Source organism: Sitophilus oryzae, unplaced genomic scaffold (genome assembly GCF_002938485.1).
Source record: "Sitophilus oryzae breed Bouriz unplaced genomic scaffold, Soryzae_2.0 scaffold_381_pilon_pilon, whole genome shotgun sequence".
In the NCBI taxonomy this organism is placed as follows: domain Eukaryota; kingdom Metazoa; phylum Arthropoda; class Insecta; order Coleoptera; family Curculionidae; genus Sitophilus; species Sitophilus oryzae.
In genome coordinates this window covers 144850-170195 of record NW_022146953.1, presented here as the reverse complement: position 1 = coordinate 170195, position 25346 = coordinate 144850, and the positions used below count along the sequence as shown (strand labels likewise).

The following is a 25346-nucleotide window of genomic DNA, read 5'->3' as shown; positions in this document are numbered from 1 at the left end:
CTGAAAAAAAAAAAATAAAAAAATGGTTTTAAATTACTTTTTTTGTCCTGGAATGACGTCAAATAGTGTCTAGTAATTACAATGGTCTAAGAGAAAATATAATGATGTTATTACTTTCAATATTTTCGTTGTATTCGTTAGTTTTGGAGCGGCTGACCGGTATTTTCAAAGGTGTCATGTTAAAGGCTGTCATGTCATCTTCACCCCCACCTTCGTCGTCGTAACTGATGACGTTTTCTCTTACGTCATTCTGAGGGGAGGGGGGTTTCTTCTTTTTCACCTGACTTCTGCCGTAGAAGACGAATATTGTAACAAGAACTGAAAATAACATGAAGCATTAGTAATTTTAAAATATAGTACTCGCAAAACATGTTCCGATGCACGTCATCAATCACTCAAAATTATCGAGTTTGGTTTCAAAATTATCGATATTGGAACAAAGAAAACCAACACAGGTTTGTCGAAACAAGGACGCAATATCCACAGATAGTAAATGTTTGGGCAGGGATATTCGGACACAATATTATCGGGCCATTATTTCTTACGCGAAATTTAAATGCAGAATATTATTTGGAACTACTCGAAAATCATATTTTACCTGCTTTACATGATGTCGCTGGCGAAAATCAGGAAGTTTGGTACCAAATGGATGGCTGCCCGGCATATAGTACGCTGGCTGTTCGGGAATACTTAGACAATAGTTTTAACGGAAACGTTATTGGCCTAAATCATACAGTAAATTTTTCCAGCAAGGTCTCCTGATATTTCGCCAAATGATTTCTTTCTCTGGGGCCATTTAAAAAACAGGATATACAAGAATAAAAAATACCCAAATCTAGACGAGTTTAAAGATGCTATTTCTGCCGAATGCAATAGAATTTCAGTTTACCAACTAGCGAATGTAAGAAGAGAATTTTGTGATCGATGGGTTATTGTCTAACAGTCGATGGAGGAATATTTGAACATCTTAAATCCTAAAGTTCTAACAATTTAACAGTACCTAAATTAATAAGTTATTGAATATTGTTATAATACTATAATTAACCTTGTAATTGATTACTTTATTTTACTTTAATTCATATTAATTTGTATTTATAAATACATCTTTAAGATTTCCGATGTAGGAATGAGTTTTCAATAATAATGAAGCACTAAATACGTAAATTTCTGAACTGACAACTTCATTTGACAGTTATTTTTTACCTTGACTGGTGCTCATAAGTAAATACAGGGCCATAAGAAAGGAGAAATATTTAAAAAGAAATCGGCGATAACTCGTAAACGGGCTAATTAAAAATATCTAAAGTTATTCTTTTGAATGTGGGTGTTAGTGCTCTTCAATAAACCTAAATAGAATTATTCTCTAAAATAATTAGGGAAGCCAATAATTGACCCCATTAAAATTTACATGAGATTTCCTATGTCCCGTCCGACGATGCAACACCCGGTATATGGTTTATCACTTTTAAATTAAGATTCATCTCGTAAATCCATCACAATCTGGCAGCGCTGTCGCCATTGCTTGTCTTTTGCGAATACCAGTTATTTTAGTATCAAGGAAATTATGAAGGTGGGCTGTTAGTAAACAAAAAAACTTCTTGTATAAGCTCAATTTTCACAGAAGCCTAATTACGTCAGTGTAGGGCTTCCCTAAGTCATTTTTCGATGGGGTGCCTCCAAAAATGGGTTATAAATTTTATTTAATGCCCTAAAGCGGTCGAAATTAGTGTCCCGCAACCTTAGGAAACCGGTCATCAATCACTTGCGAAGGGAAAGAATAGATTTTCAATTAAAAGGAAAATCCATGTCGATTTGCAAAAGAGTGGAAAGAAAAAATGAGTTTTTTTCAGTGATTTTGTTCCATATCGAGCATGTTTAGTGTCAAAATAAAGTCATTTATCAAACAAGCGTAGTCAATATCGAAAAATAAACGGCTATTAAGCAACGTACACTGAGAAAAAATAACCGTGATTAGGGGACCAAAAATTTATCATTTATTTTTTCCCATAGGAACTGTTAAAATTGCCTTTTATCTATCAGAAATAGTAGATAAAATAGTAGCTTAAATGATACTTTAACAGCGGGGATAGGTTAAAAACTTTATTTATTCTCGCACGTTCTTCAATTGCTACATTTTTGAAAATTTTTGTATTCCTTTTCATAAGTTATTCGGAATTTAAATGAAAGTAGTTTGGATATTATGGCGTTTGTCGCCTCAGCCTGAATATCTGTTGGTAATTTACTTATTTCGTTTTGAGCCATTCCTGGCTCCAATTCAATCAGCGATAGACACGAAAGAGAATTAACCAATATTTCGTGGACATAGAACTGCTACGTATTTTTGGAATCACAATAAGCTCATTGAACACAATGTACCTCTATACAAAAGTTCTTGAGACAAATTGAAAATATGTCTCTTTTATCAAGAACTTCAAGAATCACCCTTTGATACACTTGCACTTATTTTAGTGACACCCTGTATATTACTATACTTGAGAACGACGTTAATTTTAACTAGTTTCTTCAGAAATTCCGCGACAAACGCATTGGTTATTATTAGAGTAAGATGATCGATGAGGAATTCATCTGGCACGACGTTACTTACTCGCGGGTTAATATATCACCTCAGCGAACGTACGATGCAGGCAATAGTTTACTCATTCGTATTTTACGCTCCTACTCCAAATTAAGTCTAGCGCGAAGTAACTAGAAGAATGGCAGTGGCGTAGCTATCTGAAGAGAGCTCTCTGGCACGTCAAAAACTTAAAAAAAACTTCGAGAAAATTTCGAAAAATTTGTGCCATCTAAATAATATTAAAAGTCCATTTCACTAGTCCTGGCTAGGTATTTGCTAATCATAAACATCAGTGACAAAATATGTCTTTTTGCGGACGACACTAGCTTTACTTCATAGGATTATATCAAATGACTTCATCACCATTAAATCTTGGTGCGATTCGAACTTCCCGAGTCTCAACATTTCTAAAACTAAAGCTTTGTCGTATAAAAACTGGCTGCAGCCTTTTGTACTTAACAACACCACCATTGACCTCGTAAAATCTGTAAAATTCTTAGGGCTTGTTGTAGACGATTCTCTGAAATGGGACATGCATATCGAAGCTTTGTCGAAAAAATTGAGTTCTGTCTGTTTTGCATTAAGATCTGTTTCTAAGGAGCTTAACTTGTCAGTGGCTAGAAATGTTTATTATACACTTTTTGATTTATTATTATTATGCCTTTCCATTTTGGGGTATGTGTTGTGCGACTCAATTTGACCGCATTTTCAAGCTCCAGAAGAGAGCTATTCGATATTCACTGGGACTAAACAGCAGAACTCATTGCCAGGACATTTTTAAAAATTTAAAAATATTAACTCTTTCTTCCTTATTTATATTTGAATCCGTTTGCCTAATACGTAAGCAGGTATCAGCTTCTCAAGAAAGGCCATCTCACACTTATCCACTCAGGAACGCGGAGCAAGATCTTTATCTACCTACCCCACGCTCAGAGTTAGTTAAAAGTTCAATATTATACAACTCGAAAAAAATGCACAACACGCTTTACCAGATCCCTGAGAGCGATCCAACAAATAAAAAATGGCAAAAGCCCAGGGGAAGATCGTATTACACCTGAAATGCTGAAGATGTGCGGAAAACCATTAGTGGATGCCGTGGAAGTACTGTTAAATAAATGTCTGATGGAGGGTAGAATCCCGGACGCATGGAAAAGCGCAGAAGTTGTGCTATTATACAAAAAAGGAGATTATACAAATATAGAGAATTATAGATATAGCTTTCTCTCGCACCTAGACAAGCTCTTCACTAGGATTATCAACAACCGACTTTCTACGAAACTAGATTCATATCAGCCAATAGAACAGGCAGGCTTTCGAAAAGGTTTTAGTACCATCGATCATCTACAAACAATTAAAACAGTCATTGAAAAAACAACAAAACACAATATACCGCTACATTTGGCCTTTGTAGGCTACCAAAAAGCCTTTGACAGCATCGAAACCTGGTCATTTCTAGCTGCAATGGAGGACGCGAGAATTGATTTCAGATATTATTCCATTATTAAAAATATCTATGATAGTACAACCTTCCAAGTTAAATTAGATGATGACCTCAAAACAGAAAAAATACCACTCGGCAAGGGCGTGAGACAAGGAGATACCATCTCTCCCAAGTTATTTACACTGGCACTGGAAAATGTCTTCAAGAAATTAGAATGGGAAAATAGAGGTCTAAACATTGAAGGGGTACACCTTAGCCATCTTCGGTTCGCAGACGATATTTTCTTGCTGAACACGAGAATACTCACATATTTAGGAGACACCTTGTATGTATTTGAGAACGCCTCAATTTTTTTCGTCCCACGAATTTTTGAGTAACTACGCCACTGGAGGAGGGATCATTTATTTAGCCGGGTACATTTTCGCGACAAGCAGAGTTTAATAGAATAACGACAGAAATGTACAGCTGGGGTGCGATTTTATCGATATTTTAATTTAAAATAGTCGTCAGAGTGATTAAGTACAGTTTTTGGGGTATACATATACCGGGTGTTTCTTAAAAATGGCTCACTTTTATAACTTTTTTATTTTTTCGGATAAAAAAACGAGATTTGGTATGTTGTAAGAATTATGACATAAATTAGGAGTGATTGACGTATTCAATTGTATTCGGTCACTTCCTGTTTCACCGGAAATGACTACAACTTTTGATTAGGCTGTATTCCGTTGCAAAACCAGGCGAACCAGACCGGTAAACTATGGTAAAGAAAAACATCGGTTTGATACGGAACGGTTTGGTAAAATACTGGAAACGTCAAATGTTGACGTTTTCTGAATTTCAATACCTACCTCTATTATAAAATTTATCTTTTATGCATTTTTAATGTACCTATTCTCTGCTTTTACGTTTGCTTCTTCTTTTCAATGGAGGTTAATATTGGAAAGTACTTTATTAATAAACTGTTAAACTCGTTAGACAGCTCAAGTGAAGATTTGCAGGTCCAATATTAAAACAGATCAACAATAAATAAACAAATCTAATCAATATTTATATTTTTATAGCTTACAAAACATTCACGATTACTTGTAGTCTTGTTTGTCATGTTCCTGACTTTTAGAAACAATGGTTGCATGATAAATTTAAACGGTCCTAAAAAGTCATTCTATTTAGTTAATGAAATTTATTTACCTTTACTGCCTACCTTCATTGCTTTTGGATGTAAATACAAAATATTATAAGAAATTTTAGAAATTAAATGATAGTTTCACTCGAACTCCCAATCTTTGCTCCCAATATTTGCTTGATTTCTGTCACATAAATGACATTGATTGACAAACAAAACCAGAAAAACCAGCCTTCTAGCGCTGGTTAGTTATAACCGAATTTTTCACGAACCGTGTTCCGTAATAAGAAAACTTTCAGGAAACCGATAGAAATAGAACATAAAACGATTACACAGGTAAGCAACGGAATACACCCTAAAAATATATCATTTTAAATGAGTGCTATGGTCATAAATCTATCGACAATTTGTCTCAAAATACCGTATGATCGAAAAAAAACGGCGTCAACAATGATTATGAAATGAAGATCGATGTCATTTTATATATTTTTTTTATATGTAAATTTAAATGGAAAATGTCATCGATCGTCATTTCCCAGCCAACTGGACGCCGTTTTTTTTTTTTTAAATTAATAGACACAAAACCACTTACCGAAAATTATAAATAAGCACACCAATATAGCTGACAATGCTTCTAAACTCAGCTTCACAGTGTGCTCGTCACGGAGAAGTTCACAATTAGTACCGGTAAAACCGCTAGAACATACGCATCGGTACTTTACCGGTGGATCCAGGTTGATACAACAACCCCCGTTCATACAGGGAAAGTCAGAACATTCGTTTTTATCGATGCATGCTTTGGAGTCTGGTGATGTTACTTCACCGTCTCTGCAACTTGAAAAAGAAAAACAATTTGTGAATACTAATAGCTTTTTTCAGAGAGTTCACACTCGTTGTTGTAATCATGTTCATAAACACAATTGTACTGTAAATAACTATTACTATCCTATTTTGTATATGCCTTTGAATTTGAATCATTTTATAGGGCTTTGCTCTTAAAAATTAGCAATTATCAATGGTACTTACGTGCACTCGTATGCATTCCACAAATCCTCGCACAAAAATGGTTCAGGACAAATACTTGCAGTACATAAATTTGCTGAAATGCAATGCTGCCGGATGTTTTTCGTTATAGTTGCTTGGCCCCACTGAGTACCATTGGTTGAGGGTGGAAGAGGAAGATGCTTTCCGTTAAGTCTTACGTCATCTATACAACCTTAAATAATGTTTTTGTTCACTACTTTATACTAAAATATTCATCAATTCATACAAATCACTCTTCAAAAAAGTTCCATGGGTATTTTGCCATTTGTACTGTAAACAATCCTAGCCACATATCTTGTGTGGCTAGTGAGTGCTCACAACTAGCAACCATAAACTTCATAATTAATTTGATTTCGGAATGACATATTATGAATTATTTATTAACGTAGAAAGTAATAAAACCTTGATATATACGAGCATAAACTTGTTTGTAGAAAAAATAGTGTATGATATGTGTGCTAAAAGTGATTTTATTTTGTTCGAAGGGAACCAAGCTTTCCTTTTCATAAAATAAAATGACTCTTTTCGCACGTATATCATAAATAACTATTTAACGCAGCAGTATTTAAAAAAATAACTATTATTTTGTAGATTTTCTTACAGTGACGAAATACTGCTAATAGGACTTTTTTGAAGCGATGAATTCGCCACAGAGGTATATTTAGTTTCTTCAAAGTACATCTAGGTAACTCTTCGACAAATAAATTAGAAGAAATTACCTCCTCTAAAATCTGACAGCACTTCAAACGTTCTTACACCGGTAAACTCAGCTTTACCACCAACAAACACACCTTCCTGCTTGTCTATGTGCAGAAACTGATGCCCCACAAAACGAAACGTTTCGTTATACTTCAAACCTTCACCGTCATCAAGTTTAATGATTCCTACACTACCGTACCGAGTTACTTTCACTAAATGCCACTGCCCATCGTTCACATTCACCTCACTCAACATTAATTTAGTTTCTTCTAGATTCACAGAGTTCAAGTTGTACCGAAAACACAGTACTGAGTCTCTGATGTCGAGAACTACGTATTCCCGATTGTTTTGATCAGAAATTCGGAATAGTTCACCGAATTTTTCACGTGTTCTGAATTTTAGTTGGATTTCTGTATGAAAACGATCAGGATCAAAACTCAAGGCGTATTTGATGTAGGATTGTTCACTAAATGATGTTGGAATTGTTGAAATTGAGCAGTTTAGTCCTGTCCATCCTGGCTTGCACTGACACTCGGCTTGATGGATGTTTCCATTACAGAAACCGTGTTCTTCACAACTGAAAGTAACAATTATTTATGGTATACAGGGTGCTACAAATTCGAGGTACGAGCATTGGTATCTCGGAAACCGTAATAGATATGAAGATGGTTGAATTGGGGCAAAGTTGCCGTTTTGGGATGTTCACCAAGATGCCATCGAAAAAGTGATTTTTTCAAAAATCAATTTTATTTTTCCTGTCGTTACTTTTAGACTAACTGATAGTATTTTACCGATAGAGATACCGATGCTCGTATCGTACCTCGAGTTTGTAGCACCCTGTATAGAAAAATCAATACAGGATGTTTCAAAAACATATGAACAAAGCAGGAACCAGACCTATGTTGCTATGAAAAATAAATCTTATTTTTACGTGAGAGATGGCACATGTTTTTGAAACATCCTGTATTTTAAATTGGCATTTTTTCAAAACCTTACCCGACGTTTTCTTTAAGCTTCTGACACATCTCTTCCATATAATGACAATCCTTACTAACATTCCGAAACATGGCCGGATTTCCCAAATCTATCAACCTCGAATTCATATACATCCCTTATACAACCATTAAAAACCTATTTTTATTTTATCTTTAAAAATACTCGGAAGGATCGAAATCATCCATCCACAACCCCCCAATTTGAAGAGGACCGTTGATATTGACATATTCACGAAAATTTGGTACATTTTCTTCACTTTGACAGCTGCTAGAGTCGAATCCAGATGCAGTCTCGTCTTCCAGTTCAACTATATCAGCTCCTTTACAGTAATCGACAATGAGACGTATTTTTTCTGTATTCCAAAAGACGTCAAGGTGATGCCAATCACCGTCGTGCAGAGGTTTTTTGTTTTCACAGTTACTTGGATAGTTCCTGAACCGTAGTTGATAAAAAGTCTTGGATAACCTTCCTCGAGATCCACCAAAAATAAAATCAGACACTATATTTGGGTTTAACGTTAAAAAATTTAGTTCTAAATGATTGATATCACAGATTTCTAAGGGTGGGAACCAGGAAAACCGTTTTCTTTAAAACTAATAATTTTTCTGACATCTTGGACCATCGAAACCTTCTGGCACGAACACATAGCAGAGTTTTTTGAAACTGTGATGCATTTCCCTTTGTTTAGACAAGGGTTTTTGACATGTTTCTAGCTCGTGTAGATATGGTTGCTTTATACAGAACATTCAGGTTCTAGGGTGATTTTTGGTGCTGCCAAAGAAGATTTGTTCGAGTTTACCTGAAATTATTGAGGAAAAACTAAATAAAATTACAAAAGGAAACAAAAAAAAACATGACTTACCATGTAGGATAAGGCACTAATTATTAAGTTGTTCCTACAGGATCCGAATCCATGTTTTATTCTCTTCTTCATCCAGGCATTCGTCTAGCCCTATCTGAAATTAAGAAACAAAAATACAGAATTTTTCTGTATAAAAGTAGATGGTAACTAAACTAGATGAACTAACGTGCAAGAGAGAGTATTTTTATCAATCTTATGTTACGAATGACTGATTGATCGAATCACCTGGAATGATTGAGGCTTGATTGATTTGGCGGTTGTTATGACTTGTTCTCTGATAAGTTTTGCATTTTCGGCAAATTTCTGAGAATTTTTTTTGTTTTAACTGACACAAAATGATAACTTGTTGTTAAAGTTGGACTAATTAGGCATCTATGTTGAAGTATTAACGTCAGACATATGACAGCCACCTAGATTTTATTAAATAACTAGCGTGTACCCGCGACTTCGTTCAGGTCGAATTAATCATTTGTAATGGTGATGATAAAGCAAAGCAGGAATTTCCATTAACATACAAACTGAATAAAATTTTTCTGACATTTATGTCAGCATGAAACCTAAAAACAATATAGCGATATTATTATACAACTTGGTAATATTTGAGGAGTAGTTTCATCTTGTTGGAATTTGACTTTCGAAAAATCCGTTTGCCAAAAATAAGCTTTTTACGTCAAGCAATTTAATCAGAATCGTGGTTAAGAAGTTACCTATTAACTTTTGGAACACCCTGTATGATTATTGAAAAATTTCAAAATACGTAAAAACCAAATGAATTATACTTGTCCAAGCGTTTTCCCGAAAGACCAACTGTTTTTTAAATAACAAATATTGTAATATTTGAACAGTCAATCCGTTTGCCAAAAATCAGCTTTAAACGTCAAGCAGTTTAAGCAGAATCGTGATTACTCAATGGTCATATTTTATCAAACACCCTGTATAAATTTAGAAAAAAATCATAAAATATGTAAAACAACAGAAATAAAACTATAAGTGTTTATGAGTTTTTCCGAAAAACTCACCGGTTTTTAAATCAAAATTATTTTATATTTGAGGGATAGTTTCATCACCTAGAATTCGAGTTTCGAAGGCTCCCTTCTTATCGAACCTCTACACCCTAAAGTCAATGGGTTTTCCAAAAATCAGCTTTTTACGTCAAGCGCCTTAAGCAGGATCGTGATTAATCCATGACCAGATTTTTGAAACACCCTGTATATATTTTTAAAAATTTTTAAAATATGTAAAAAACAAAATAAAATATACGTGTTTAAGCGACTTTTTCGGAAACTTGTTTTTTAAATAAAAAATATTGTAATATTTGAGGGGTGGTTTCACCCTCTTGGAACTGGAATTTCGAAAAATCCCTTCTTATCGAACCTTTACACCCTAGACTCAACCTGTATACCAAAATTGAGCTTCTTACGTTGAGTGGTTTGAACAGGATCGTGATTAATCAGTATGTCAGTCACTTAAGGATTTTATATATTAGTATAGATAAAGATCTACTCAGATCAAATCTAACAAAAATTTTTGTTTCAGGGGTAGGCAACCTTAATAGTATTCACAACAGACATGACTTCTTCATTGAATATCGGAATAATATACTGGGTGTTCCATTTAAAATAAAAGAGTAACATGCTTTTAAAGGTAACCAATGTTCTTTATTAATTTTGTCTCACCCTGTATACCTTTTTGGATCAAGTTTTAATTTGATTTAAAGTACAATAGTTAATTTAACTAAATATTAGGCTATACCGGGTAAATTCCAATTTAGGTAGCTTTTATTGTAATTTAAAAAATTGTTCTTTATTTCCTTATAAAACCTTACATTTTAGTCATATACTTCTCTTATAAAACTCACCTTTATTTTTCTCCCAGAATCCAAAAATCAATTAATATATAGGGTGTTCCATTACAAAAAACATAACTTTGATATGTAACTTTTTTTGGGGACACCATGTAGAACTGTCTATATTTTTAAAAATTGCTCTGAATTAACCTATTATTGCTCACAAAATTTCATTTCAATACAAACTGTCGTTCTCCTTGGAGCCTCCCTGTATATGATCTAGGTAAAATAGGAATGATATAAGGAAAGTTAATCGTTTCAAAATACCAGACGTATTGTAATTAAATCTTCGCAACATTAAGTTTGTCGCAGAGTTACATACTATTCCACACCGCAACAAAGAGGAACTGAATAGGAACTGAAAAACATATTTAATTCAGATTTCAAGTGCCAAACCACACTAACGAGCAGAGAATTCGGCTGGATTCGGAATAGAACAAGCCAGAAAATGTGTTTACATTTTACCAGCTACCCGCTTCGTTCCACAATCGGAGGAAAGTTTGAGCGAACGTTTGAGGAAAGTCTCGTACTTAAATCGAACCCTCAATCGTGAATTCTATGCGCCCGCATTTCTCAATTGCAGCAGCATGGAGCTATAATCAGAAAACGTCAAATAATCATTCTATAATCCAGGGTTGTGATAGTAGTTCAGTCAATGGGGATTTTTGCATGGAAAAAAGTCCGGAAGTTTTGCAACTTTGCAGGTTTATAGGTTTTGGGGTCCCTAACTAAAATCCATAAAATGCACACTTCCAGACTGGCCGCCGCACAGTGTAACGAAAACTAAAATAGTGGGACATTGGCATTTTTTTTCAGTTATCACTATTCTTGCTGACATTTTTTGACAGAAATTAAATAATACGACTAGGAATTTTCGCTACAGGGCGATGTTTCTTATTAGTGTTTGCTCTTCTCCAAGTTACTCTGTTCCTCAAATTTCTCAAAGTCTAGCTTGATTATAGTGTCGGGTGTTGTAGAAGTTTGCTGCATGTTTCCTCTTTTTTCCATAAGTATGACGCTTTGAACAAGAAGACTAGGGAAGGAGGATATCAAAAATCTTAGGCCCACCGCGATCGGCCTCAAATATGGCCGACTTAAATTCCGGTTTATCAGTGTCGTTCTAATTTTATTTAGAAAATGTAAAATTATGATGTAGGGTAGACGTGGGGTAGGAAATTTTACAATTTCGCGTACAATATGATGTATTATGTATAGTCGATTTTCCGAAATCAAATGTCGATTAGGGTTGACTAAAACTAGTTTTAGTTTAGTTTCTTTAATTTTGTCATAAAACAGTGGCATATCATTAATTCGCTCATTAATTTATGAATAAAAATATTAATCTATATAAATTAAATAAAAATGTTTGATAGTTACACAGCCCTGTCGATTTTAACTGTTTGTCTCCCGCATTTTACCGAGATTTTCTTTACATTGTCGAGTGGCAATTTTGTCTAGTGCTTGGAAAATTTAAAATTGTCGGGCATATTCTAGAAAATTACTCTCACAAAAGACTTGGAAAACATAATTTCGCTTCATAGTTATTTTAGAAATTTAATATTTGCCTGTGCTTTTATTTAAATTAATTCTTTGATCTAAAAAAATTTTGATTTGAAAAAATAGTTTTTATTTTGTGAAGTTTTAAAAAATATTTATATGCTTAGATGTATACTGATTTTTTACTGTTTTGATTGATCTAGAAAATTATTTTGAAACAAAATTGCCATAAACAAATAAATTGCAATCAGAGACAGGAAAATTATGAAAACACGTATTTTTAGAAAGTAGTATTTTTAAACAAAGAAACCATAATATATATGTGTAAAAGTTGCAAGTGTATAACCACACAAGTATCGTAATGGAGTTAACTCGCGTGTATTGTACAATATTTTATCTACGTCTAACTATAAAAACACACAACGAATTTTATAAATATAGGTATAAGTACTTAACGTGAATTTTAAAAATTATTGTACGTGCCTATCCTAAAAATCAATTATAATATAATATTAATGAAAATTCATGAGTTAAGCTTCTTAACTCACTGACGTAGATAAACAATATTAATTATCAAATTTGTTTAACAAAAATGTACATGAGTTAATACATTCTTGCAGAAGACAGATATATGTACAGGGTGTTCAAAAGTTTAGAAGATTAAACCTGTATCTGGGAAAGAATGCAGTATGCATAATATAATCAAGAGAGATACACCAAGATTGTGGCAGCTTTCCAACGGAGTCTCCTTGCGAATTTTCCGAGAAAATTGGAAAATTAATATCAAAGTCCGCAAGCTGTAGAGTTCCCAACACAGTTTTTCCAACCTAAGCACATTAATTTCTTATTAGTGTTTGCTCTTCTCCAAGTTAGTCGGTTCCCGAAATTTCTCAAAGTCTAGCTTGATTATAGTGTCGGGTGTTGTAGAAGTTTGCTGCAGGTTTCCTCTTTTTTCCATAAGTATGGCGCTTTGAACAAGAAGACTAAGGAAGGAGCATATCAAAAATCTTAGGTCCAACGCGATGGGCCTCAAATATGGCCGACTTAAATTCCGGTTTATCAGTGCCGTTCTAATTTTATTTAAAAAATGACAGTAGACGTGGGGTAGACTCAATAATATGTTGTTTTATTTTACGTTGTGAATAAATGTTGGTATTTATTAAAATTGTTACAAAAATATATAATTCTAATAAAAATAGATAAGTTATAATAATTTTTTATTAACACAAACATCCGATACGCTATTGAAGCAGGTAAATCAAATTGACGTATCTAAATTCTTTGACATCTAATCTTTGACAAGTAGAAAAATGCAAGAAAAAATATATAGTTAGTTAATTTAAGAGTTTAAGAGTTAAATTGTTATACAAAGAGATAGATCTACCCCGAATGGGGTAGCTGTGGCAACACTGCCTCTATTCATCTCAAAAAATGGTATTTTCTTTTGATCCATTTTTCTATTAAACTTTAATAGAAAATCTGTGTTCATAGAAATCGTATAAATTACTTGTTACAACTGGAATCTCAGGTATTCCTGCTCTGTAACGTCTCTATTGTTGACGCTGTCTCTAACAATCTCACTCCGAACTTTTACCATTAACAGGGAACTTTTAATCAAACTGCGAGAAGCAACAAAAGAAAAAAACGACGCCTGTTTTAAAGCTTCCTCTCTAAAGCTTTGACGCCTGGCTGTCAAAAGTTTTACCATTCGCGGGATAATAGTAATTACAGGACTGTAATTAAATCAGTGACGTTTTTGAAATGATTTATTTTTTTCTCGAAGAAGAAGAAAGAAGACTTCAAAAATTGATTTGAATTATTTTCCCAAAAAAAGCCGGAAAAGTTTCACAGTTTTTTTCGAGCTTTTCCTGAAATTCAGTTCTGCAGAACCTACAGGGTGTCGGGCATCTGTAGCTCCTAGAATAAAAAATTTAGGAATTTTGTTTATGTGCGAACCTAAACTTTGTATGAGGATGTATTTGGGATTTTTTTTTTCAATTCTAGAGAGTAGATTGGGATTGGGATTTTTTTTCTAAATGACACACCCTGTATATTATTGCATTTTTGGTTTCCTTTTAGATCATTTTACATAATCCTAAGATATGAGTAAATATATTTCGATAGTCACAAAAATATTAATAAATGAATAAAAAATATATATTTTTCAAAGCTTCCTTAAAAAAATTATTACAAATACAAGAACTGTCCTTAAATCAGGTATTTACTGCAGATGGTCTAGACTTACTTTGCTATAAATATCGTAATTTTAAATCATACAGGGTGTTCAAAATTCTACGCCAAACTTTCTTATATATAAATTATTTTTTCTTTGATTTTTTTTAAATGGAACACTCTGTATATTATTTTTTTAGTAGAATGGTTTCGCAGATACACGCAGTATTACTTCATATGGCACTTTCAACGGTAATAATAAATCATTGGGTGGCTTTGATAAAAATTTAATGTTAAAAATGCAATATGTAATAGAAAACTGCGAATACCTGCGAAATTAAATACAGAAAATGTTTATTTTTAATTCTCCAACTATTGAAAAATAATATACAGGGTGTTCCATTAAAAAAAACAAAAAAAAATTATATTTTAGAAAGTTTGGCGTAGAATTTTGAACATCCTGTATGATTTACCATTACTATTTTTATTGCAAAGTAAATACAGACGATCTAAAGTAAATACCTAATATAGTATTGATTTCAGGATAGTTGTTGTGTTACGGAACCCTAAAAATTGTAAAAACTAAATCTAAAAAAACTAAAAAAACCTAAAAAAAAACTAAAAACTAAACTAAAAATTAAATCCGACTTACCATGGTTATATTAATTCCTACAGCTTCTTCTAACTTTTCTCTGTTCATCATCATCAATCCATTCAGGGTTGTGGCTTGTACAAACTCCTGTTCTTTTTGTACGGAAAACCGTACATCTGTTACAGAGACCGGATGGTCAGTTTTAAGCTGTACCCCAAAGACTTCTACACTTTCCTTCGGCGTTTTCAGCATTTCCGCAATTTTCTTGCGAAATTTTTCCAATTTATTTTCTGTCAAGTCCTGCACATCGAACAGAACATGGAGTAGTTTAAATTAAGGTTTCCTTAATTCGTTTGCCTTGTCTAACATCGTTTTTTAACAAACTTTAAATTAAAATAGTTTTTCTATGTATTTAAGCATATAAATAAAGGTATTAGAAAAAAAATAATAGTTATTTTTTATACAAGACGATAAAATGATATTTTATATACGATAATACAATTTTATCGTCGTGTATAGAACAATATTTCTTTTATTTCTATATTCAACTTATTGTACGACAATGTCTATTAATCTAGTTTTTTAATTATTATTACAGAGGCAAATTCAATAATAGCAATAATAAGCATTATGGTATTATTTTCATAATAATATGCAGTGTATATGTTTCATTTAAACAAATAATGGTTTATTAAATACGTTATCAAAATTTAACCACAAGACATGCTGTGTATTTTGATTGAATATTAAATTATCCAGCGAAATGCATTTAACAGTAATTTTAACTGCGGGTAAATATTAAGTTACATTAATATTGCATTTAACTGAAACGTAATACACTGTGAACTATAAAATATACTGTATTTTTATGTTATTCGAGTATTTTTTAGTGTTAAGTCTACTAAAAAAAATATTTTGCAACAAAATTGTTATAAACAAATAAATGGTAGTCAGAGACAACAGAATTATGAGAGAAATCTGTGATTTTTAGAAAATAATATTGTATTCTTTGGCTTGTTAACAGATTTTTTAGTGTTTTGTAACCAAATTGCAATAAACAAAGAAATGTAAATCATAAAAAACAGAATTATGAAAAAAAAAATTTTTTTAGAAAATAATCTTTTTAATTTTGTCACAGATTATCTTTTTTGGAACGTTGACATGGAAACTATAAACAATTTTAATGATCAACCCGATTTAACAAACACGCAGCTCGATAAATTTTGCAGATAACGGATTATGGTTTGTGCTAAATTATCCGAAAACGTATAATATATTGATTAAGCTGCACGCGAAAACAATAAAATTTGAGGTTATATTCAACGCGAAACAGCTTTGCTAAATACCATAACAATAAAGGTGTGAACAAGGTGGATTTTGATTATTTAATGGACCAATTTGTAGAAAGAATATGGCATTTTTAGCAATAATGCTGATAGTTTTATTAAAAATGATCTAATATTAATTTCGGGAGACATAGCGAGTTACGTTTTAGAAACTATTCAGAAATTATTATTTCAAGGAATTTATTATGTGTAGAAAAAATATTGTGCTGGGTTGGCGTTTGGTTTCTATGTAATTTGACAAATAAATAAAGCTGTATCTTTAGTTGTCAGTTTTGAGTCAATATTTTTTAATTCTTTTTCGTTTAATTCTTTATCTACTCTTTTTGATAGATATAAGGCAAATTTAACAGTTGCTATGAAAGAAAAAATATTTTCTTTGTATTTTAACTCAAGACCAACACTGAGGGGGTCCTAACTAAACTGTATACCTGAACTTACACCTAGCTTATAATCCCAAATGCGTACAAAGTCTTCCTCTGATATCCCTTCTATCCTCAAGGAGCCAGAGTTTGTGATAGCTTCCTCAGGGAGATTCTTAACTAGCACTTTTACCTCGGCTGAAACAGTTTGTTCGAATTTTCTGTCAAAGACCTATAAAAAATATTATTAAAAATATTAATTTCATAGAAATTCTTTGGATAATTTATTAAATATTTTTTATACCGGGTGTTTTCTAAAAGTGACACGCCCCTACAATTTTTATAAATCTTTCAGAGAAAAAAAACGATATTTGGTGTGTATGTACATGATATAAATCTGGATTGATTGACGTATTCAATTAATTTCGGTTATCTCTATATGTACAGTTTGTGTCCGGGACGGGTTCATAGTTTCATAGTTGTTGATTTTCGAAATAAATCTATACATGTATATTATTTCGTATATTTTTCATTTTATTGATTTTATGGAAAGCACTGTTCATTAAAATGTTGTATCCTATGTTATAGGGTTTGTTTCTCTCTACAATTTCCTGTCTCACAATGTACCGTTTGTGTCCGGGACGGGTTCATAGTTTCATAGTTGTCGATTTCCGAAAGAAATCAATACATGTATATTATTTCGTATATTTTTCATTTTATTGATTTTATGGAAAGCACTGTTCATTAAAATGTTGTATCCTATGTTATAGGGCTTGTTTCTCTCTACAATTTTCTGTCTTACAATGTACCGTTTGTGTCGGGGAAGGGATCATGGTTTCATAGTTGTCGATTTTCGAAAGAAATCAGTACATGTATACAGGGCCTATTTTTCATCTGGTCAGGCTCTAAGGCCCAAGCAAAAATTCGGGCCCTCTTTTCCAATAAAATTCAAAAATTCTCTTGTTAGTTTGGGTTAAAAAAATAAAACAATTAATTTTATTTTTTTAATAATTTTAAAAAATAAATAAACATTATTATATTCAACAAAAATGACAATTCAAAAAATATGAAAAAAAAACAATTAATTCTAATTTTAAAAAATAAATAATTTTTTTTAACAAAACCGAGAACAAAAGTTACCTAAACAAAATTTCTAATAGCAAATTAACAAAATAAAAAAAAAAAATTAGTGAACAAAAAACAAAGTAAATAATAACAATAAATAATAAATACATAAGTAAATATAATTTAAAAAAAATGAAAATATTTATATAACAAAACTTAAACAAACTCTCCCACATAGGACGAAGTGTTATTTAGTTATTTTTAGATTGGGAAATCGCCGATGCCGGTATCTTTGATATAAATTTATAAATAGTTTTAAAAAATGCATTTGTTATATCACTCTAAAGCTTATTTTATTTAATTCTATTTTCCTTATCAGAGGTAACTGTTTTTTTTTCTCTGCTATGTAAATTTACATTTGAAATTATGAATATTTTATAACCTTTAACGGGCCCCCAAGACCACCGGCCTTATGGGCCTTATGGTAAAATAGGCCCTGCATGTATATTATTTCGTATATTTTTCATTTTATTTTAACATATTTTTCTAATTTAGTGCAAAATAAATGTTTTACAAAATGTTTTTTTCTCTTTGGTGGTCATCTAAACAAGGAGTGCGGTAATCAAAATGCGTGAGTTAAGAAGCTCTTAACTCACTCAAAATGCGTGAGTTAAGAGTTTCTTAACTCACTGACCTAGATAAATTTAATTTTAAAACTCAGAATACACTCATACCTTGAAGCGCAAGCGGTATACTCCGGGCGCGACGTTTTCGGTCACGTAAATCATCCCCGTGGATTCATTCAGGTGAAATTTACCATGTTGCCGCTCCTCCCAATAGAACTTCTTATCTGACAGGTCCCAGTCGTCCGCGTCCTGTACATAGACCGTGCCCAAGTCCGTTTGTCCCCGTCGTCCTGAAATTAAAACTGATATTGTGCGCCGTTCTAGAACCAGAAACGAGTGTTATATTTCATTTTAGAATGCCGAACTGTTTGTTTCTCGTTTTGCTTCTACTCTGTCTATCTTTGTCTCTATTCTTTCTCGGTGCTTCTACTCTGTCTATCTTTGTCGAGGACCTAGCGTCCACGCGCCAAATTTGAACTTTTTTTTTGAATTTTAAAAATTTAATTTGTAAAATGCATATATTTGAACAAAAAATTGCATGTTTACTGCCACAAAAATTATTTTTATTAGAGTATTTAGAACGTCCAACGAAAAAAAAATAGAAATATAATTGCACAAACTTAAAATTAACTTCTCACTGAACACACTTGCATCCTTGGCTATATAAAAGCGGTCGATAAAAGAGTAATTAATACAATTTTTAAAATAAAAACGCATAAAACAAGTTACCACAAAACATCCCCCTTTAGAACTTTTTCTTTAATGGCCATAAGCGGGAGTAAAAGCCCAACCGCCCGAACAAACACTAGAGGCGCCACCGATCATCAAATGGTGTAAAAATTACGAAAATTTAATCATCTAACTTTGACACAAGGGGTCGCGCTTAACTTTTTCAATTTTAATTCAATATTCATTGTTTTCAAACTATATTATTAGACTTTGTTGTATTTTGTGAATATATAAATGTTTTCTTAGTATAAAGTTGCATTATAGTAATTTAAATTACATTACATACATATTTAAGATTCAAATATTATGACATATATGTCAGTTGCCGTCTAAAATGTCATCTTGATAACAAAAAGTTGTTTATTGTCAAAAGTAGTTAAAATCATGTTAAAATATTAAAATTTACAAGTTATAATTAGATATTTTATATTATTTCAACAACAAACACATAATAGTACAGCGTAATGTTGATATGCAGGTCCAGAACAAAAAGTGCCGTTATATTTTTCAGTTTTCGTTGTCAGCCGCGGAAGTTTCAGTGATTTTAGTGTTGTCGGATATTTTTATTTGTAAAATAGAAATATTGCGTTTGGATTGCAAAACTAAAAGTGGAAGTTTTATTGCAATGTAAGTAAGCGTTTGTCCATTTTATATTTTACTTTTTTCATACCTACGACAAATATACATATATTGAAATTTTATAATTCGTTTTATTTAAAAAATGTTAGAAAACAAGCTTGTAATCCTGTAATTGACATAATTGTTATGTAATATATTCTATTTAAATGTAATATATTACTTTACAATTAAAAAAATGTAAATTTAAAATATATATTAAAAATATATACAGGCATTAAATGAAATTTTTGGAGTGCGAACAAACACGAGAGGCGCTTTATTATTTACTTTCATTTCTTAACATGATAGACGAAGTTCTAAAGGGGGATGTTTTGTGCAAGTTACACAATGGAAATAAGATTGTGACATATGATTATGACAAGATTATGACAATATAATGACAATGAAAAGTTGGTTTCCATAACAATGTATAATTTGTACTTTATAAACCGCATAAAATTGTGATTATTTTGGAAATACGTGCAACTTTTAATGCGCATGCGCAAAGTAAGGTCCTCGAGAAAGACAAACCTATTGAACGTTTCATAAGTGCAATAAAGAAGGTTTGAAAATGGCATGTCGTGATGTTGGAGACATATTTTTAACGCTAAACTTATATGGCGTTGATTTATCCACATATATGATCTAGGGAAGCAACATTGTAACGCTGAAATTAATTTAAACAGATGAAGCACCTGCCTTTATGCAAAAATTCAAATTTTCAAAAAAAATCCCATCACCTGTTCTCCATAACGTCTAACGTACTATAGTCGTGAATCAGCCTGTATAATTAAGATAAGAGTCTCTATACCTTCATTACTACCGTAACTAACACAAAATTATCCGATCTGCCAATTATTTTAATCATACCGACTGGGTTCCCAATGAACAAATGCATAATTGTCGTATAATTCGCTAGATAAATGCCAGTTACTGCAAGATAAATGCGGATTCTATGAATTCTAACCCAAATTTGCATGTAGACTTTTCGTCAGTTCATTAATTTCAATTTACCCTAATATATCTTCACCTTCTTTAACAAATCGTCTAGATCCTCCCTCAATGTGGTGCCTTTTTTAATCTTTTGTCCAGGCCAGTAAAATAAAATCGTTATATCAACTGTGCACTGTTTAAATTTTATTCAGGGTAGTGCACTGGTAACTATTTTAAGAGACTATTACTATTTATGTAATAAGACAAACAAAAAAGAAAATGTGTATCACGTCATCTAAAGTTATGAATAGTAAAAAGAGTTAGCAATGTTTCGTAAGATTTTTAAATAAACCTAAAGATATACAAAAATACACGAAAAAAACTTATGTAAATAATATCATTAGTATGTATCTTTAAACGACTTACCTTTGTAATTATAAAAAATAATATCTTTATAACCTTCACTCATTTTATTGTCATTGATATCGCCTATAGTGATTACCAAAGTACTGGTACCACTCATGGGTGGATTGCCACTGTCTTTGATCACTATGGGCAGGAAAAATTCCTTTTGTTGTTCTCTGTCGAAGCTCCTGAGCGAGCGTACCACAGCCGTACCTTGTCCTTGAGCCCCTTCTGCAAAGAACAAATATATATTATATTAATGAAAAATGCTACTTTTTCTACTATTTCTATATAGTAGTCTACTCTACTACCCTTGTAGTAGATCCAGACGGTAGAGAAGAATTAAAATACCTTGGGAGACTGTAATTTGAAAGGCAACCTGTATTTTTTTGTTGTACTCCATTTTTTAAACGGTTATTGCTTGAAATGCATTGGATAAATATAAATAATGAATAGATTAACTTGGGCCCGCAACAATAGATAACGATGTGTCCAACTATATACAAAGAGAATATCTAAACATGTGAGGGAGGCAACATTATAATTGGAAATGCTTGAATAAGACAAAAATTATGATAATGATTGAAAATGCTAGTGAAAATATAGGTACATACTCGGATTTTGTTCTACCATAAAGCTATGCTTGACCCTTTCATCCGCTATTGGATCCAACCAGTACTCAAAAGGACCTCCATTGTTTTTATTGCTGTCGTCTTCATCTAGAGCTGATATTTCCGCAATTTTTGAAGGTCCTACATGCTCCATCACTACAGGTCGATAGTTTTTTAAAAATTTAGGCGCATTGTCGTTCACATCGGTCACAGTCACTAACAAACTTGCTGTTGCTGTTCTTTCAGGCACTCCATCATCAATAGCAAGAATTTTGAGTTTATGCAATGGTGATTTTTCACGATCTAGTTGTTTTTGGACACTAACCACCCCGCGGTTGTTTATAGAAAAAAGTTTGTGTTTGTTTGATTTTTTGTCGATAAAATACAACACTGAACTTCGTCCATTTTTGTCTGGGTCTTTTGCAGAAAACTTCACTAAACTTTTACCAACTTCTATGTCTTCAGGAATCGATATTTCTAGTTTAGACCTATCAAAAACCGGATTGTTGTCATTAATGTCTCTTAGTTTGACGATAACCCACGCACTAGCTATATGAGGTTGGTCAGCTCCATCGTTTACTTGAATTTGAAACTTGAATCCATTCCTTTGTGATGAATCTTCATAGTCTAAGGGTTTTATGACTTTTAAGGACCCTGTACCATCAGGATTTTCAACCATTTCAAACTTATCCCAACCAAATCCACTGTTTTTAACTACTTTATACTGAAAATTATTTTTTTCATCTTCATCCTGAACTGTTACAGTCAAGATAGATTCATTTGGTAAAAGATTACCAACGGTTTCATCAACTTCAGTAAACCATTCGGGCTTGGTAAAACTGGGAGGCATATCGTTGATGTCCTCGACGAAAATTTTGGCGGTTCCTGTACCTTTGAGGCCACCACCGTCTGTGGCGATGATCTGGAGGGTGTACTCGGGGGTTCTTTCCCTGTCCAGGCAACAAAGAGCTGTGGTGATGGTTCCAGTGTCTGGATCTATGTCGAATATGGAGTCTCCGGTTTCTTCTTCGATCACGTTCTTTTCGATGGAGTAGGACATTTTGGCGTGAGTTCCTGTCAGAAAAAAAAACAATTAAAAACTACTGGTCAAAAGTTAGGTTTACAGATATACAAATTTGACTAACGACGAACAAATAAATGCTTAACGTTTCGGAAAGTTTATCTCTTTCCGTCGTTGGAAGCAAAAAAAAAATACAAAGAATAAAATAAAAAAAAACTATTTAAAATATTTAAATTCAACTATTCGAGAACACTTTAGTTCTTTAAAACAGTTACGTCTACAAAAACCGTTGAGGTTGTGTTAAAAAAAAAAAAAAAATAAAAAAAAATAAAAAAAAAATAAAATAAAAAAAAATAAAAAAATAAAAATAGAAAAAATATATTTTTTTCAAAATTTCTATGTTCCCAACGACAATGTACTACTCTGTAGAAGTCCTATGTAAAGTACGACCCTGAAAGTTTTTTAATAAAGGATAACTTTAGTTTGGTAACTCGTTAGTAAAACTTGGGCAGCGTACTATAACGAAATAAAAATACGTTAAACTCTTTGCGATACTTTTTTGTTTGTCTTTAGTTAAAAGTTTTGATAGAGAGCCACGCATTAAAAATGTATTAGAGCAAAGTTTTAAAAGGGATGAGAAGAGACTTTACTGAGAAAAAGTAAGTTGGTGAAACTCGAAAGAAAATTGTGGCAATCAAAATTAAAGAGAAACTTCAAAATAGTTTGTTATTATTTATAAACTGATCCAGTCTTTTGGAGAATCTTTCTTTGAATATATTAGTCAGCAAAACATTGTGATTCGTCCTTTCACTTTGAAATATTTATCCCTTTCTTTTAGGGGGTAAAACGGGATGTGTTTATGAGCCTAGAAACTTTCATTCTTTTAGGGAGCAAAATGAGGGATGAAAAATTGTATGAATATTCGTTACATCTTGGTCTACAAATATGAAATATTAGTTTATTATACAGGGTGGCGCCTCCCATACAACGCGGAGGCTCCAAGAAGAACGACTTGATGAGTACAGCCACCTAGATTTTATCAAATAATAAAGATCCATTACACTATATCATAAAAATGAAAATATCTAAGAAAATCTTTATCTAAATGTAGGCAACCTAATAGTATTTTGAAGATATATAAATTCTCCATTGGATATCGGAATTGTTCGGTTTAAAATGAAAGAGTAACTTGCTTTTAAAAGCGATCAATGTTCAATATTAATTTTGTCTCATTCTGTATAACTCTTCTGGTCAAATTTTAATTTGGTTTATTATGCAACGGTTATTTTAATATAATATTATATTATATCAGGCTATACAGGGTATACTGTAATTTAGGTAGCTTTTATTGAAATTTAAAATGTATTCTTCATTTTGACAAAATGTGAAATATGTCAAAAATCTTACACTTTAGTCATATGCTTCTTTAACGAAACTGACCTATATTTTTTCTCAGAATCCGAAAATCAATTAATATATAAGTTGTTTCATTACAAAAACACAACTTTGATGATGGTAACTTATTTCGGAGACTCAATTCAAATCAATCAACCGTTCTCATTGAATTATCTGCACCTTATAAGAGGTGCCACCCTGTATATTATTGAGGATTTTGGGACTTATATTCTCTTGCCTTCTGTTGGGTCATCGTAATCCACAGCTGTCACTGTCATCACCACCATACCGGATGTTCCATTTTCAGTGACGTTTCCGAAATACACGTCTTCAGGAAAAAATGGCGCGTTGTCATTGATATCTTTCAGGTTGATCTGGATATCGGCATAACCCACCAGACCATCCCCACCTTCATCTTGGGCAAACACTGTGAACCTCCACAAAGGTCTACCGTTGGGAGGATCTCTATCCAGAGCCTAGATAATTCGAACCATAGATTTTTATAAAGAATAAAAATTTTGAAAAGAATTATATTGACATTTTTTCGATTTGAGCTCAAATATCTGCTACACCTTGTATCAGGAAACATACCATTATGCATATATACATGCTTAAAGTTTCAGTTGGTTTAAAAGAAAAAGGCTGGCGTGTTAGCTGGGATAATTTTCTTTTCTTTGTACTGTTCCGTTCCTTTTGAAGACTATTCAAAAGAATGATTAATTAAACTGAACGAAAAAAGTTTCTAGATAATTACAGTAAATTTGCTGTTAAAAAAATCTTCATTTAATTGTTGCACGTGTTAGGAATAAACTCTTATTAATGACAATATTGATAAAGGTGTGTTAAAATTTCATTATGTGCTCAAGTTCTAGCAGCAGTTCAGAGGGAGATTTTCTTACTTTATGTCAAATCAGCTTTAAATCAGCTTTAAACGTCAAGCAGTTTAAGCAGAATCGTGATTACTCTATGGTCATATTTTATGAAACACCCTGTATACATTTATAAAAAATCTTAAAATATGTAAAACAACAAAATAAAATATACGTGTGTAAGTTGCTTTTTCGAAACTTGACTGTTTTTTAAATAAAAATATTGTAATATTTGAGGGGTGGTTTCACCCTCTTGAACTGGCATTTCGAAAATCCTTCTTATCGAACCTCTACACCCTAGAATCAACCTGTATGCCAAAATTGAGCTTCTTACGTTGAGTGGTTTGAGCAGGATCGTGATTAATCAGTATGTCAGTCACTTAAGGATTTTATATATTAGTATAGATAGATAACTAATAGTTTTAGGTATATAAAACTATATACAAAATTATAGAATTTTACTCAGAATCTCTGCGTAAAATATGTGCTCTCTACATTTAAAAGAAATATTAAATTGGGCAT

The 25346-nt window shown here is 32.3% G+C and overlaps 1 pseudogene; it reads right to left on the bottom strand.

Annotated features, from left to right (window-relative positions):
* The window catches only part of LOC115885378, a 126801-nt pseudogene that overhangs the window by 212 nt on the left and 101243 nt on the right, over positions 1 to 25346 (bottom strand).